The 12,613-nt window shown below is 30.9% G+C and overlaps 1 long non-coding RNA gene across 1 annotated transcript; it reads left to right on the top strand.

The window, feature by feature from the left end:
* On the top strand, positions 1 to 12,071 carry LOC134723309 (uncharacterized). Its single transcript, XR_010108042.1, has 4 exons — positions 1 to 109; positions 1,070 to 1,131; positions 1,766 to 1,827; positions 11,906 to 12,071. It is a non-coding gene; the product is annotated as an uncharacterized LOC134723309 (long non-coding RNA).
* The last annotated feature ends 542 nt before the right edge of the window (positions 12,072 to 12,613 follow it).

Here is a 12,613-nt window from a genome sequence, read left to right on the forward strand (position 1 = left end):
ACAACATCTGTTTGTCATTCTTAATTCGTTAATCAAACATCTATCATTAAATATCGGCGTGTACCTATAGGACGAAAGAAATTTATGAAGTGTTTTCCAGTTAATTCAGGTAAATTAAATTAGTTTTGTTATATGCTTAGTATTTATCTGTGTTCCTATAGTATACATCAATTTTCAAAAACCAGATGATAATGTTTATAAATAATGATTTTTCTAGAACAACGCGGATTTCAGATTCGACTGAATGCTGTGTTTTACATAGTAAGAAGTTTAGCTAGCTATACAACAAGGTTTAATCCAACATTTTCTACACAAGAAAAATGTCTGTACCAAGTCAGGAATATGTACCAAGTCAGGAATATGTAACTTGTAATCCATTCGTTTGATGTGATAGAGCTTTGGATTTTGTCATTTAATTATGACTTTCCGTTTTGAATTTTCCTCAGAGTTCAGTATTTTTGTGATTATACTTTTTGTTCAAATCAATAACGTCGTGAAGTGTAGCACTGCACATCCCCGTTTAGTACTAATTTTGATGTGCATTAGAACATATCTCTCCTAGCATTTTTGCATATTTATGTTTGCTTTCTTTTCAAATATTTGGGTTTTCTGATGAATGTAAATCTAGAAAAGCACTTTTAACGCATACAATTTAAACGAAATTGAAGACGTATTTTTTTCTTTGATACAATTTCACAACCATTTCATCATTTTGTTCTAAAAATGGCTGGTACTAAAATTTATCATATTGTTTACAAATGATGTTTTAAAATATCTGTAGGTTTTGATCATTTAAACACTTTTTTCTAAAATACATCGTTAAAATCTTCCGGGTAAATGCTCTATTTAAAGACTAATAAGAGAGACATGCAATTGTATGTCTTATTTTGATATCACAGAAAACTACATGAACACAGCTTTCTCATCATGTCGTCGTGACAACGCTATGTTTGTAATATAATTGATTATGCAACCTAATTACCAGAATAAAATCTATAGCTAAAATTCATAATATCTTAGCGTTCACCTGTTTTTTGTTGTGTGTCTATACAATTGGAATCGATTTTAGATACACAAAGATGTTTCACATCAGAAATTTTACAGAAGCTTCCATTGAGTGAGTAGCGAAAGGTAATATATTTGGTTCAGTATTTTTGTGATTATACTTTTTGTTCAAATCAATAACGTCGTGAAGTGTAGCACTGCACATCCCCGTTTAGTACTAATTTTGATGTGCATTAGAACATATCTCTCCTAGCATTTTTGCATATTTATGTTTGCTTTCTTTTCAAATATTTGGGTTTTCTGATGAATGTAAATCTAGAAAAGCACTTTTAACGCATACAATTTAAACGATATTGAAGACGTATTTTTTTCTTTGATACAATTTCACAACCATTTCATCATTTTGTTCTAAAAATGGCTGGTACTAAAATTTATCATATTGTTTACAAATGATGTTTTAAAATATCTGTAGGTTTTGATCATTTAAACACTTTTTTCTAAAATACATCGTTAAAATCTTCCGGGTAAATGCTCTATTTAAAGACTAATTAGAGAGACATGCAATTGTATGTCTTATTTTGATATCACAGAAAACTACATGAACACAGCTTTCTCATCATGTCGTCGTGACAACGCTATGTTTGTAATATAATTGATTATGCAACCTAATTACCAGAATAAAATCTATAGCTAAAATTCATAATATCTTAGCGTTCACCTGTTTTTTGTTGTGTGTCTATACAATTGGAATCGATTTTAGATACACAAAGATGTTTCACATCAGAAATTTTACAGAAGCTTCCATTGAGTGAGTAGCGAAAGGTAATATATTTGGTTAACCGTGAATGTATTACTGTGAATCAATTGGTGTATTTCAATTTCGGTGTTTGTAAACGAACATAATATCTGATTATATTTTCACAATCTATGTATGACTGACTCAAGTAACATTCAAATAGCAACTTTGATAAATAGATTTCGAGTCATGATTCTTTTGAAACTTATGCGATCCCCCGCAGTTTGGACCTTGTGTGTATACATAAATATATATTTATATCGATATTATAGAGGTAAATGTCTCGCCCCGTAGGAATACCTGCTGATTCTGGTAACTGCAAATATAGAGGACATCGGTTAAAAGACAAAAGTAGCAATACTGAACTCCGAAAAAAAAATCCAAACGGAAAGTTACAAATCAAAGGGCAAAATCAAAAGATCAAACACACCAAACGAATGGTTACAACTGTCATATTCCTGACTTGGTTCAGGCATTATCTTATCTAGAAAATGATGGGTTGAACATATTTTTTATCTACTATCATATTCTGATTGTTATAGTCAAGAATTTTTCAATTTTAAATATGAATTTGTATTTTTAAAATAACAAATAATGAACACAAATTTGATTGATCCCGTTATGATTAATTGGGCGAATTGTGGCTTTGTTGGACGAAGTTCAAAATCGTCTTATGCTTATGAAGACGTAACGCGCGTCTGGCGAACTAAAATATAATCCTGGTATCTTTGATAACTATTTACACCACTGAGTCGATGCCACTGATGGTGGACGTCCCCGAGGATATCACAAGCCCAGTAGTTAACATTTCCGTGTTGACATGAATATCAATAAAGTTGTCATTTTCATAAATTTTCTGTTTACAAAACTTTGATTTTTTTTCGAAAAACTAAGGACTTTCTTATCCCAGGCTTAGATTACCTTAGCCGTATTTGGCACAACTTTTTGGAATTTTGGAATTCAATGCTCTTCAATTTTGTACTTGTTTTTTTTTTTTTTTTTTTTTTTAAATATTTTGATATTAGCGTCACTGTTGAGTCTTTTGTAGACGAAACACGCGTCTGGCGTACAAAATTAAAATCCTGGAACCTTTGATAACTTCTTATGGTATATTTATATCGGGAAAATGGGGATTTTTGGTGTAAGGCGTTACTGGTGCAAATAGCCCGAATCGTAAAATATTGCAATTTTATTATGTGTTTCTTCGTATTTATATTTTACTTTTTTTGAACGTGTGTGTATGCCATTTATTATACTATACTAGATAGTATTCACTGTGCACTATTTTTGTTGGGTTCTTTGTTTAAATATGATTGTATGTCTATTTGGTAGCTGCATCCCAACAATTGAAATGTTAATCTAGTATATCTGTTTGGTTTGCTAAACTACTTGTGTAAATATAAGGGAGCTAAACAAGTTGGAGGTTTAGTTAGTTAGCTAAACAGGTTTAACGAACTATTTTGGTCAACAACAAAAAAAACCATTAATGTCTTGTTTAATACTTTTTTAGTCTTTTGAACGTTTTTTGTTGGCATGGTGTTGTTAGTTCATTTCAACTTAACATAAAAACCTGCCCTGTGTTTATCACTCAATCCGCTTATACGTCGAATCGCGCTGACGTTTTCATTCTATATACTATAGTTGTGCTAACAAATTAATCAAGTAAGTTATGATCAACGTTCTTATTTTGATGTATTTGGACAACACACAAGGAAGGCTAATAACACTATAAATATAATAATGTATTTTGCAGTGACGGATATATTTTTTATTGTAATAGACATATTACTTTGCTATTCTTTGAAATTACCAATTACAACCGCAGCTGTGTTCCTCAATAAAAGAGAGGCAAACAATACTTACTAGTAACACAAATGTAATAATGTATTTTGCAGTGACGGATATTTTTTTTTCATTGTAATAGACACATTACTTTGCTATTCTTTGAAATTACCAATTACAACCGCAGCTGTGTTCCTCAATAAAAGAGATGCAAACAATACTAGTCACAAAGGGAAATTCGAAACAAAATGAGAATTCCATGGCAAAAAAAAAAAACATTTATCAAAACGCAATCTAAAAAATAGAGACTAAGTAACTCTGAATTCAAACCATGCTTGATGCAATGTTGTAAATGGTGCTGCTTTCAATTCATGGTCCAAAATGATGAAAGAGGTAAATGTTTACAGCTACAAGGATTGAATTGAAAAAATGTACTCTTAAAATAAAGTTTAAATGATACGTATTTAGATTTAGATCTTGTATAGACCAATTTATGTAGTGAAAATTCTTTAAAATGACTAGATTTTAATATCCTGTTTAACAGAAAAGGTGTTCATCCGGCAAAGTCCTTTAAAATAAGTTGTGTGCTCTTATGAACAGAAAGATGCAGAATTATTGTCAAAACTTGTATTTTTAAAGTTTGAGAAGAAAAATAAAATTAAAATTAAGAAATAATTCATTGGGGCTTGAATATATCGTGATTTTACCACGGGTTGGCCCTTTATGACAAATATTTTACCCCTGAGCGATAGCGAGGGGTAAAATATCGGCATAAAGGGACAATCCGTGGTAAAATCTAGATATATTCAAGCCCCCGTGAAATATTTCGATTCTGATAGGACACATACGGCAATTCTTTTGGATCGAAGCACTCTAGGTGTAGGCAAATATTTGCCGTTCCCATAAATAAACGCACTAATAAACTAGTGTAAAAGAACGGAGCAAACTGCATTAGTGACATGCTTAAACTATTTAAAATAATGTATTTAGACAGTTTTGGATGAATTTGAATGATAATTTATTTATATGTCTTATATGATGTACAATAAAGGGCTTTTGCCACATTTTAGCATCATTTGTGTATGTTTCCTTGTGATGATTGTCGGATTCACAAGCGTGTATTTTCCCGTAAAATGCTTACTTTCTAACGTCATTGTTCTATGACGTTAGAAAGCTCATTCATAAAAAAGCATATGACGTGGGAGTACAATCGGAACAGCACTGGCAATATATTCATATTTTACCACGGGTGTGTACTCAAAGCGTTTGAAGGACGTCATGTTAGAATAGTATTTTTAGCACTGTATTTTAAATAATATCATATTTTGACGAACTTGAACCTGTTCCATCCGATAGAGTATTTAAGCGATTGATTTGAATATATTCTATTCAACTCTTGCATGCATTTAAAGTTTGAGAAGCAAATAAAATAAAAATAGTATTTTATAGCACTGTATTTTAAATAAAATCATATTTTGACGAAATTGAACGAGTTCTATCAGGTAGAGCGTTTTAGCGAATAATTTGATTATTTTCTATTCAACTCTTATACACTAAAGAGGTAAGCAAGTTCTTATGGGATTTATACTTACTTTATGGTGTGATCTATTTATGATCAGTGACAATCAAATACATGCGTCTTGATATTTAAAAACAGCGGATGGTTAAGGCAATCTCTGGAGTTTGTTCTTGTTAACGTAGTCGAATAAAGGGTAAGTTCGAATACACCGCCATTGATCCAATGATTCCAGCATGAGCTTTATATCAGATCTGTTCTCTGACTGTCATTGTAATGTTCGAAATAGATTTTATTCAAAATAAATAATTCAAAATGTACAGCAGACGATAAATAAAAATACAAACACGATTTTATAACAATACTACAATTTAAGTAATCTTGATACATAGCTTTTTATTTTTCAAAAGCACACCTTTCCAATTGGAAAATTTTGAAACAAATCTTCGAACGCATCCATTCATACTGCATTTTTCGCGGATTTTTAAAGTATATAAACTATTAACTCATTATAAAAAAAATTCTATTAACAGACACAACATTTCACATCGTTGAGACGGTTGAAAACGTTAATTATAAGATAAACAAAACAAAGGCATTAAAATGGTCGTTTACTCACGCGAACATGTTTAAGTTCACTGTCATCGAGAGCTTTAATTAATTATCCTTTTGTGCTTATTAATATCGTTTATGGTGTTAAATTGATTGATTTGCCTAATACAAATGTGGACACCGATCAGTATGATTAGTGATTGTTATATTTTTGTATACACGTTTGCCCGTGTTGTGATCTATGATATTGTGTATTAGTTGTGTCTCCCCAGCTGCTATTATTTGTTTGTCTTTCACTTATGGTTCTATGATAAACTGTGTTCCGTTTGACCATTGTCTTGCCTTTTAAGATAAAAAGCAAATGCTCATAATTGGCATTGTGCAGGATTCGATTTGAGTCTTATATAAAGAACTTGCCTCAGGCAAATGACCATCATATATTAACGGTCGATCTGAAAAAATGACAAAATTATGTACTTACTTAATTGATTTCTATACTGCAATTGAGAGACATAAACTGATTTGATATTAGATTTCCGTGTTTCGGCCGCAAACTTTCAAAGAGTCAGCTACCAATAATATTCAACAGAGCAGCTAAGGTTTGTTACTGAGAAATATTATGATAGCTGTTTTCCATTCGTTTGATGTGTTTGAGCGTTTGCTTTTGCAGTTTTATCAGGAACTCTCCGATTTTAAGTTCGTTATTTTTATTTTATTTCACTTTACTACTGCTCTAAAAACAATGATTTTTTTTTATATATATTGTTTCCATGGCCCATGTGCTGTATCTAAGATATTTTGTCTGATGCGACTCTTGTATATTTACTTCTCGGGTAACCCTTTCCCTACAAAACGTAGGACTAAAACTTTTTAAAAGCTCATTACTAATTGTCAGGTTGCAATCTGTTGACATTTAATTTCTTATTTTCATTTAAATTACTTTTCCTCAAGGTTTTTTTTAAAATCAACAAAATTACGGTTTAATCTTCAATTTAAATTGATAAGTTTTCTTAAAACAGCAGATTCAATCCGAATGGTTCATCTTAGAATACGACCAGAACTTATTTTCACTTTAATGGGTCGTTCCTAGAATCTATACCTCAAGAACATCATGGACTATTTGTCAAGTTGTTACGGAATACTTGGACAAGATGTTCTTTGCCATAACCTGGATTTGTTAACTTTCTGCGCAGACACTGGCGTCGTTTTAAGAAGCCTAAGTAGCAGCTACAAGCTTATACCGAATAAGTTAGGAAATGCAAATCCCATATGCAGATAAAGTTGGTTTACTACTGCTAAGGTGGGCAGATTTATAATTCTAAAATCAAAATTGTCTCGTTTGTCATAGATTTTGGTACATATACTAAGATACAAGATATTTTGTTAACCTATCAGGGTGCCCAAAATTTGAATACATTATCAAATGAATACAAAGTTAAGCATATTTATTAATTTGAACGATAAAAGTACATTTAAACAAAACATGTATACACATTTAAATACACTCAAGTATTTAGAATGCAATTGCCAAAACATTATTAGTAAGTCATTTTGGAACCCAATGTGGCCAGGCAAAATTACGCTTCTTAATTAAATATATATTTCTAGACATAGGCCAACGGGAGACAAATCCAGATCGATTGGATTTTTTTGTGGTATTTTTCTATTTTTTACACTACATTGATTTTTAGAAGTTTCCTTTTGTTTTTCAAAAAGTTGAAAGCAATAATTAAGATAAGTTGTAGTAACAAACAAATCTTCAGATGAAAGAATCAAATCAATTTCGATTCCATCACTTTGAAATTATTTGAATTTAGAATTTAAATTATTTCTTTATTCATTTAACCGTTCGATGTGTGAACATCTCTTGTATACACATAGACCACATGGAGTAACAAAATACGTTTACATTGCTAAAACAAAAACCCATTACCCCAAAAAATATTAATAACGATACAAGTGAGAAGCAGGTTATAGCAGCTACAAGCTGGATTTGTCTCCCTAGTTTTTGGTGGGGTTCGTGTTGTTTATTCTTTAGTTTTCTATGTTGTGTCATGTGTACTATTGTTTTTCTGTTTGTCTTTTTCATTTTAGCCATGGCGTTGTCAGTTTGTTTTAGATTTACGACTGTCCCTTTGGTATATTTCGTCCCTCTTTTATATTTAGCAAAGTTTAGTCGAATACACGTTGTTTAGACTCTGCTGGATAGTTGGTTATCATTCCACATCTCATTATTTCATTAGCTGACTGTTTTCCTGATGCAGTACGCTTTAATGCTGATAGGAAGAGATCATACGGTGACATTTTTATCTTTGAATATAAAAAGGCGATTTTTCATGAAAGGTGAAAACGATAATGTTAATTTATTTATCATTATATGATAATATTAGGGTTCCATGGTTTAACTTTTTTATTTCTTTTTATAAAGTTGTATCCCATCTCATAGAATTAGAACTATATCAATAGACATTTAATTAAAAACTCATCCTTCATCATGTATCCTCAATAATGTTTATCCGTAAGTACTTTATATAATCTAAATATTTGATTTCTTATTTAACCGCCCGTGTACATTAACGCCAAACAATTGTCATTTTGAAATGAAAAGTAGATTTTATAAAGTGATGTGCAACTTTGGAAGTTAATTGGTTTAAAAAATGCAACACAAATCTTTCGAAGTCACTTCATCAAAAGCATTTCCTTAATAAGAATTGAAATTTGTAATTTTCACCATATTACATTTTTTAATTTGACGAGGTTATTGAAAAATTAAAAACAAGTTTGTGTTAAAAATGATTTGATTTTTTAACCGTTTGAATAAATTAAAACATTTGCATTTGCTTGTTTTAGAAAAAAACTATATTTTAATTTCTTTGAAATAATCAATTATTGAAATGGCATAATTTAAGCAATTTTCAATTCTACTATAAAAATTGAAAAAAACAAATGCTCCAGCGTGAAGCATTTTTCAATTTGACTTTAAATATTGAAAATCAAAAAATGCTTCAATATTATGAATATAGAGCATTTTTCATTTTTCATATTGCCATTATAAATTGAAAAATGAAAAATGCTCAAACCTAGAGTATTTTCATTTTACTTATCAATATCAAAATTTGGAAAATGAGATAATCTGCATCATGTTTTTTTTTAAATATAAAAATGGTATGCGCAGATTGCATGCAGAGGAACCAGGAACAGCCAAACATTTATAATGTGTTTCTTATGCTTTTTAAAAAAGTACTGAGTTGTCCCTATTATATAGATTCAATATTAACATGATAAGAACCGAAATAATTTCTTCGTGTCTCTATGCTTATTTTAAAGTGGTTGACAGTGTTTTCCATCTCCATTAAACGTGTAAAATATCGACAATAACTAAGTTTACCCATGTTAAAATTAGTATAGAACCTGCCATGAAGGTATTATTTCTCAAATTAAACCAAATGATTAGTGTGAATCGCAAAATGGGTGAAAATCATCCCTGGATTTTATTTTAAGGATGACGACAGCCAAGATAAAATTTTCCGAATCATAACCCGTCTTCTTTTCCTCGAATGGGACTTATCGTTGGGTTTGTACTGATATAAGCAACCACAGATGGAACATGTGGAAAATTATTAAACATTCCGGAGGACCTCAGGTCACCCTTCCTTTTTTAGAGATTGTTATTGCTCAATGCATAATGAGGCAGCATAGGGGTTAACATGGTTAACGTTTAAATGCTCTACTTTTGATCAATGCAAACTATACCAAAACACTATTTTTTTGTATTCACTGTTTTTTGGTTTTTGACAAAATGCGTAGGACTTTTTTGGTCCTCAATGCAAACCAACGTTGCACTTTATTTCGCCTTTTTAACCTGTTTTGATTCAAGTGACCTAAAGAGTCTTTTGAATACGAAATACGGGTCTGGCGCAAATACAAAAATTCAATCCTGATTTATATGATGACTTTATTTATAAACACCGATCTGTACTAGGAACAGAAAATGTTATCACTAGACAAACTTCTATACATATTGATTGTTTAAACAAATAAAAATTTGGACCAAATCAAGTACACATTTTAGGTTGCACTCGACTTAAGTGACTCAGCACGAGTTTTGTGGAATTTACAGGTTGATAATAACTTTTTGTAAAAAATAAACACTAGCAAATCATAGAAAAGCAAATGAGTAATATTTGCTTCAAATTTTATAACAAAAACCTGTTTAAAGGCGGTGGATTTTCTATACAAATCTGAGTTTATTTGCCACAAAGTACCCTTTTTTTTCTATTAAACGCAATGAAACAGTAAGTAAAATGCTTTGCATCAAGTTTCCTCTTTGTATATGTACAAATTCGCATATCTCCTTTATTCATTATATCTGTAGTTTTTATACAATTGAAGTTTGAAAAGTTTGTACAAAATGTCTACAGAAGGGGTCATAAACCTTCAATATATTTATAATCTTAATCACTATAAGAACAAACAAATATGTCCAGAGAGATAAACAAAATTTCACATAGACAATGCATATAGGCAACATTACTACAGTATATCATAGCACAATACCTAAATAAATAGATGTATTAGTAAAAGTATTACCTAAAAAAAGGGCTAAACAGAAACAGTAATAAGTAAGAGAACGCTTTAACACGTATTTAAGATGATTAGCAACGTCAGAAACTTAACTCTATACCATCGTGTAGTACTGGTGAAGTTGATACGGAACTTATCAACAATGTGGATTTCGATGAAATGCATTGTTTACCTTTTTGGTCACTTTTAAAAAAAATATGCTATATTAGGTCGATGTCAGGAAGAATAATCATTTCTTGGATGCCTTCACCGGTTAAAGGCTACAATTAACGGGTTATAGCCGAATATCAAGAAATTTGTTTTCAAATCATTTAAGTTTTTTAATAATTTTTTTAAACTACAGCTTACAGTCGCTACAATAATTGACATTTTTACACTGAAATACAAATATGAGGAATGAAATCAATTATTGGTATTATGGGAGGAAGGACAATATGTAGATTACCAAATGCACTAAAGTCTACTGATGGTCTTTAACAAATACAATTTAAAAGTGTTAGTTTATATGAATACAACAGACCAAAAGCAAACACTGTCAATTTACTTCAGTAATGTAAACTTTAATATAATATTGAGAAACGAGATAAGTAATAAGAACTGTTGATATTGCTTTAAGATTTGTAAGATTCTCATTATCTATTAATTTTCAATATCGTTAACATATGCATGGTTCAGTTGTTTGCTATTTATTTGACACTTGCAGCAAAATTATTGAAATAATGTTGATTGTGAATTTAAAATAAATAACTGTATATGACTTCTTAAATTTTTTTTGAATTATACTTGGAGGTAAACAAACACATGAAAGAACACAAAAGTAATCTTAGTCACAAATTTCAAAAATGTCTTTAAAATTTGATGGAGGGGCGAAAGATACCAGAATGACAGTTAAACTTATAGATCGAAATTAAACTGACATAGCCATGACTAAAAGCAAAAGACAACCAGACTGATAATAGCACACAAGATGCAACAAAGAAAACTAAAGACTAAGCAACACGAAACCTACCAAAATTTGGGGATGATCTTAGGTGCTCCAGAAGGATAGGCAGACTCTGATCCACACGTGGCACGCGTCGTGTTGTTCATGTTATTACAAACACGGTAAATTGTCGAATTTGGTAGATTACATTCGTGAAAATGGAAGGGAATTGTAGTAAGGAACATATATCCGATATCATCTGTGAAACAGTTTTTTCATAACGGTCAACCATCTAGTGATGGCGTCCATAACATTTACAAAGGGTTGGTTTCAATTTCACTATTTTGAACTCTTTGTTTAATAGCTTCCTTTTGAGCAGCAACCATCTATAGGATATGATATACAAGCCCGGGATTGTCGTATCAATTGAGAGCTATATACTCCGTATGCAGGTGCTGCTGGAATGTTGCTATCTAGAAGTTGAAAGTTCACAATTGGTAGGCTGAAATCATCTCTTTTGTCGTAAAATTATGTTTTCAACAGACCCTCGTTGTCAACCTCTAGATGTAAGTCAAGATATGAGATAGACTTAACTGTATCTGTTGTATCCTTTATCTGTCGTTCGATGGGCTATATGCGTTCAACATATGAAAATGTTGAATGTTGTTGATTTAGATAGGGGAGATTATTTATTTTCCCAGAAGCAAATGCGTTTCAATAACGTATATATTTATTTTACCTCCTATAGATTAATAGAGATATGATTGGTTAAGGAACTACACGTGGTGGATGTATATTTGATATAGAATGTCTTAAAAATATAGGGCTTGTTACCGTGCAAGGTTAGTTACCTTATGGGGTTAGTAAGGAGTTACTTACCTTCCAAAACAAAAAAAGATGGCACAACCCTTTATAAAAACAACACGGTGAATTCTGAAAGGATTCAATAGACGAAAAAATGGATTATAAAAGGTTTAAATAAATAATAAAACATAATTAAAGCTAACAAGTTGTTATTGTTGGCATCAAAGAAATACTTCCCTTTCCAAAAAAAAAGAAGAAAAATCTTGAAGTTTTCAACAGACGAAGAAATTGATACATGTAATAAAAGCTTGAAATAAATTCTTTAAACCAATTTAAAGCTAAAAAGTTGTTATTGTGGGCATTTGTTGTTTTCTGTATAGACAAATGGAAGTATGATCTTAATACTCAGTATATTGAAGACTTAATCACTTTGATAGGTCACAAGTAAATATTCCACATGTGAAGATAGTCGATAACTGTATCTGTTGTATCCTTTATCTCTGCTTCGGTGGGCTATATGCATTTAAGATATATAAATGTTGAACGTTGTTGATTTAGATAGTGGAGATTATTAATTTTCCCATGAACTTCGTTCTGACTCCATCTGGAATTGACTGACCCCATATATATCGTATGTGACCACTAACACACA

This window comes from Mytilus trossulus, chromosome 6, assembly GCF_036588685.1.
Source record: "Mytilus trossulus isolate FHL-02 chromosome 6, PNRI_Mtr1.1.1.hap1, whole genome shotgun sequence".
NCBI classification, from domain to species: domain Eukaryota; kingdom Metazoa; phylum Mollusca; class Bivalvia; order Mytilida; family Mytilidae; genus Mytilus; species Mytilus trossulus.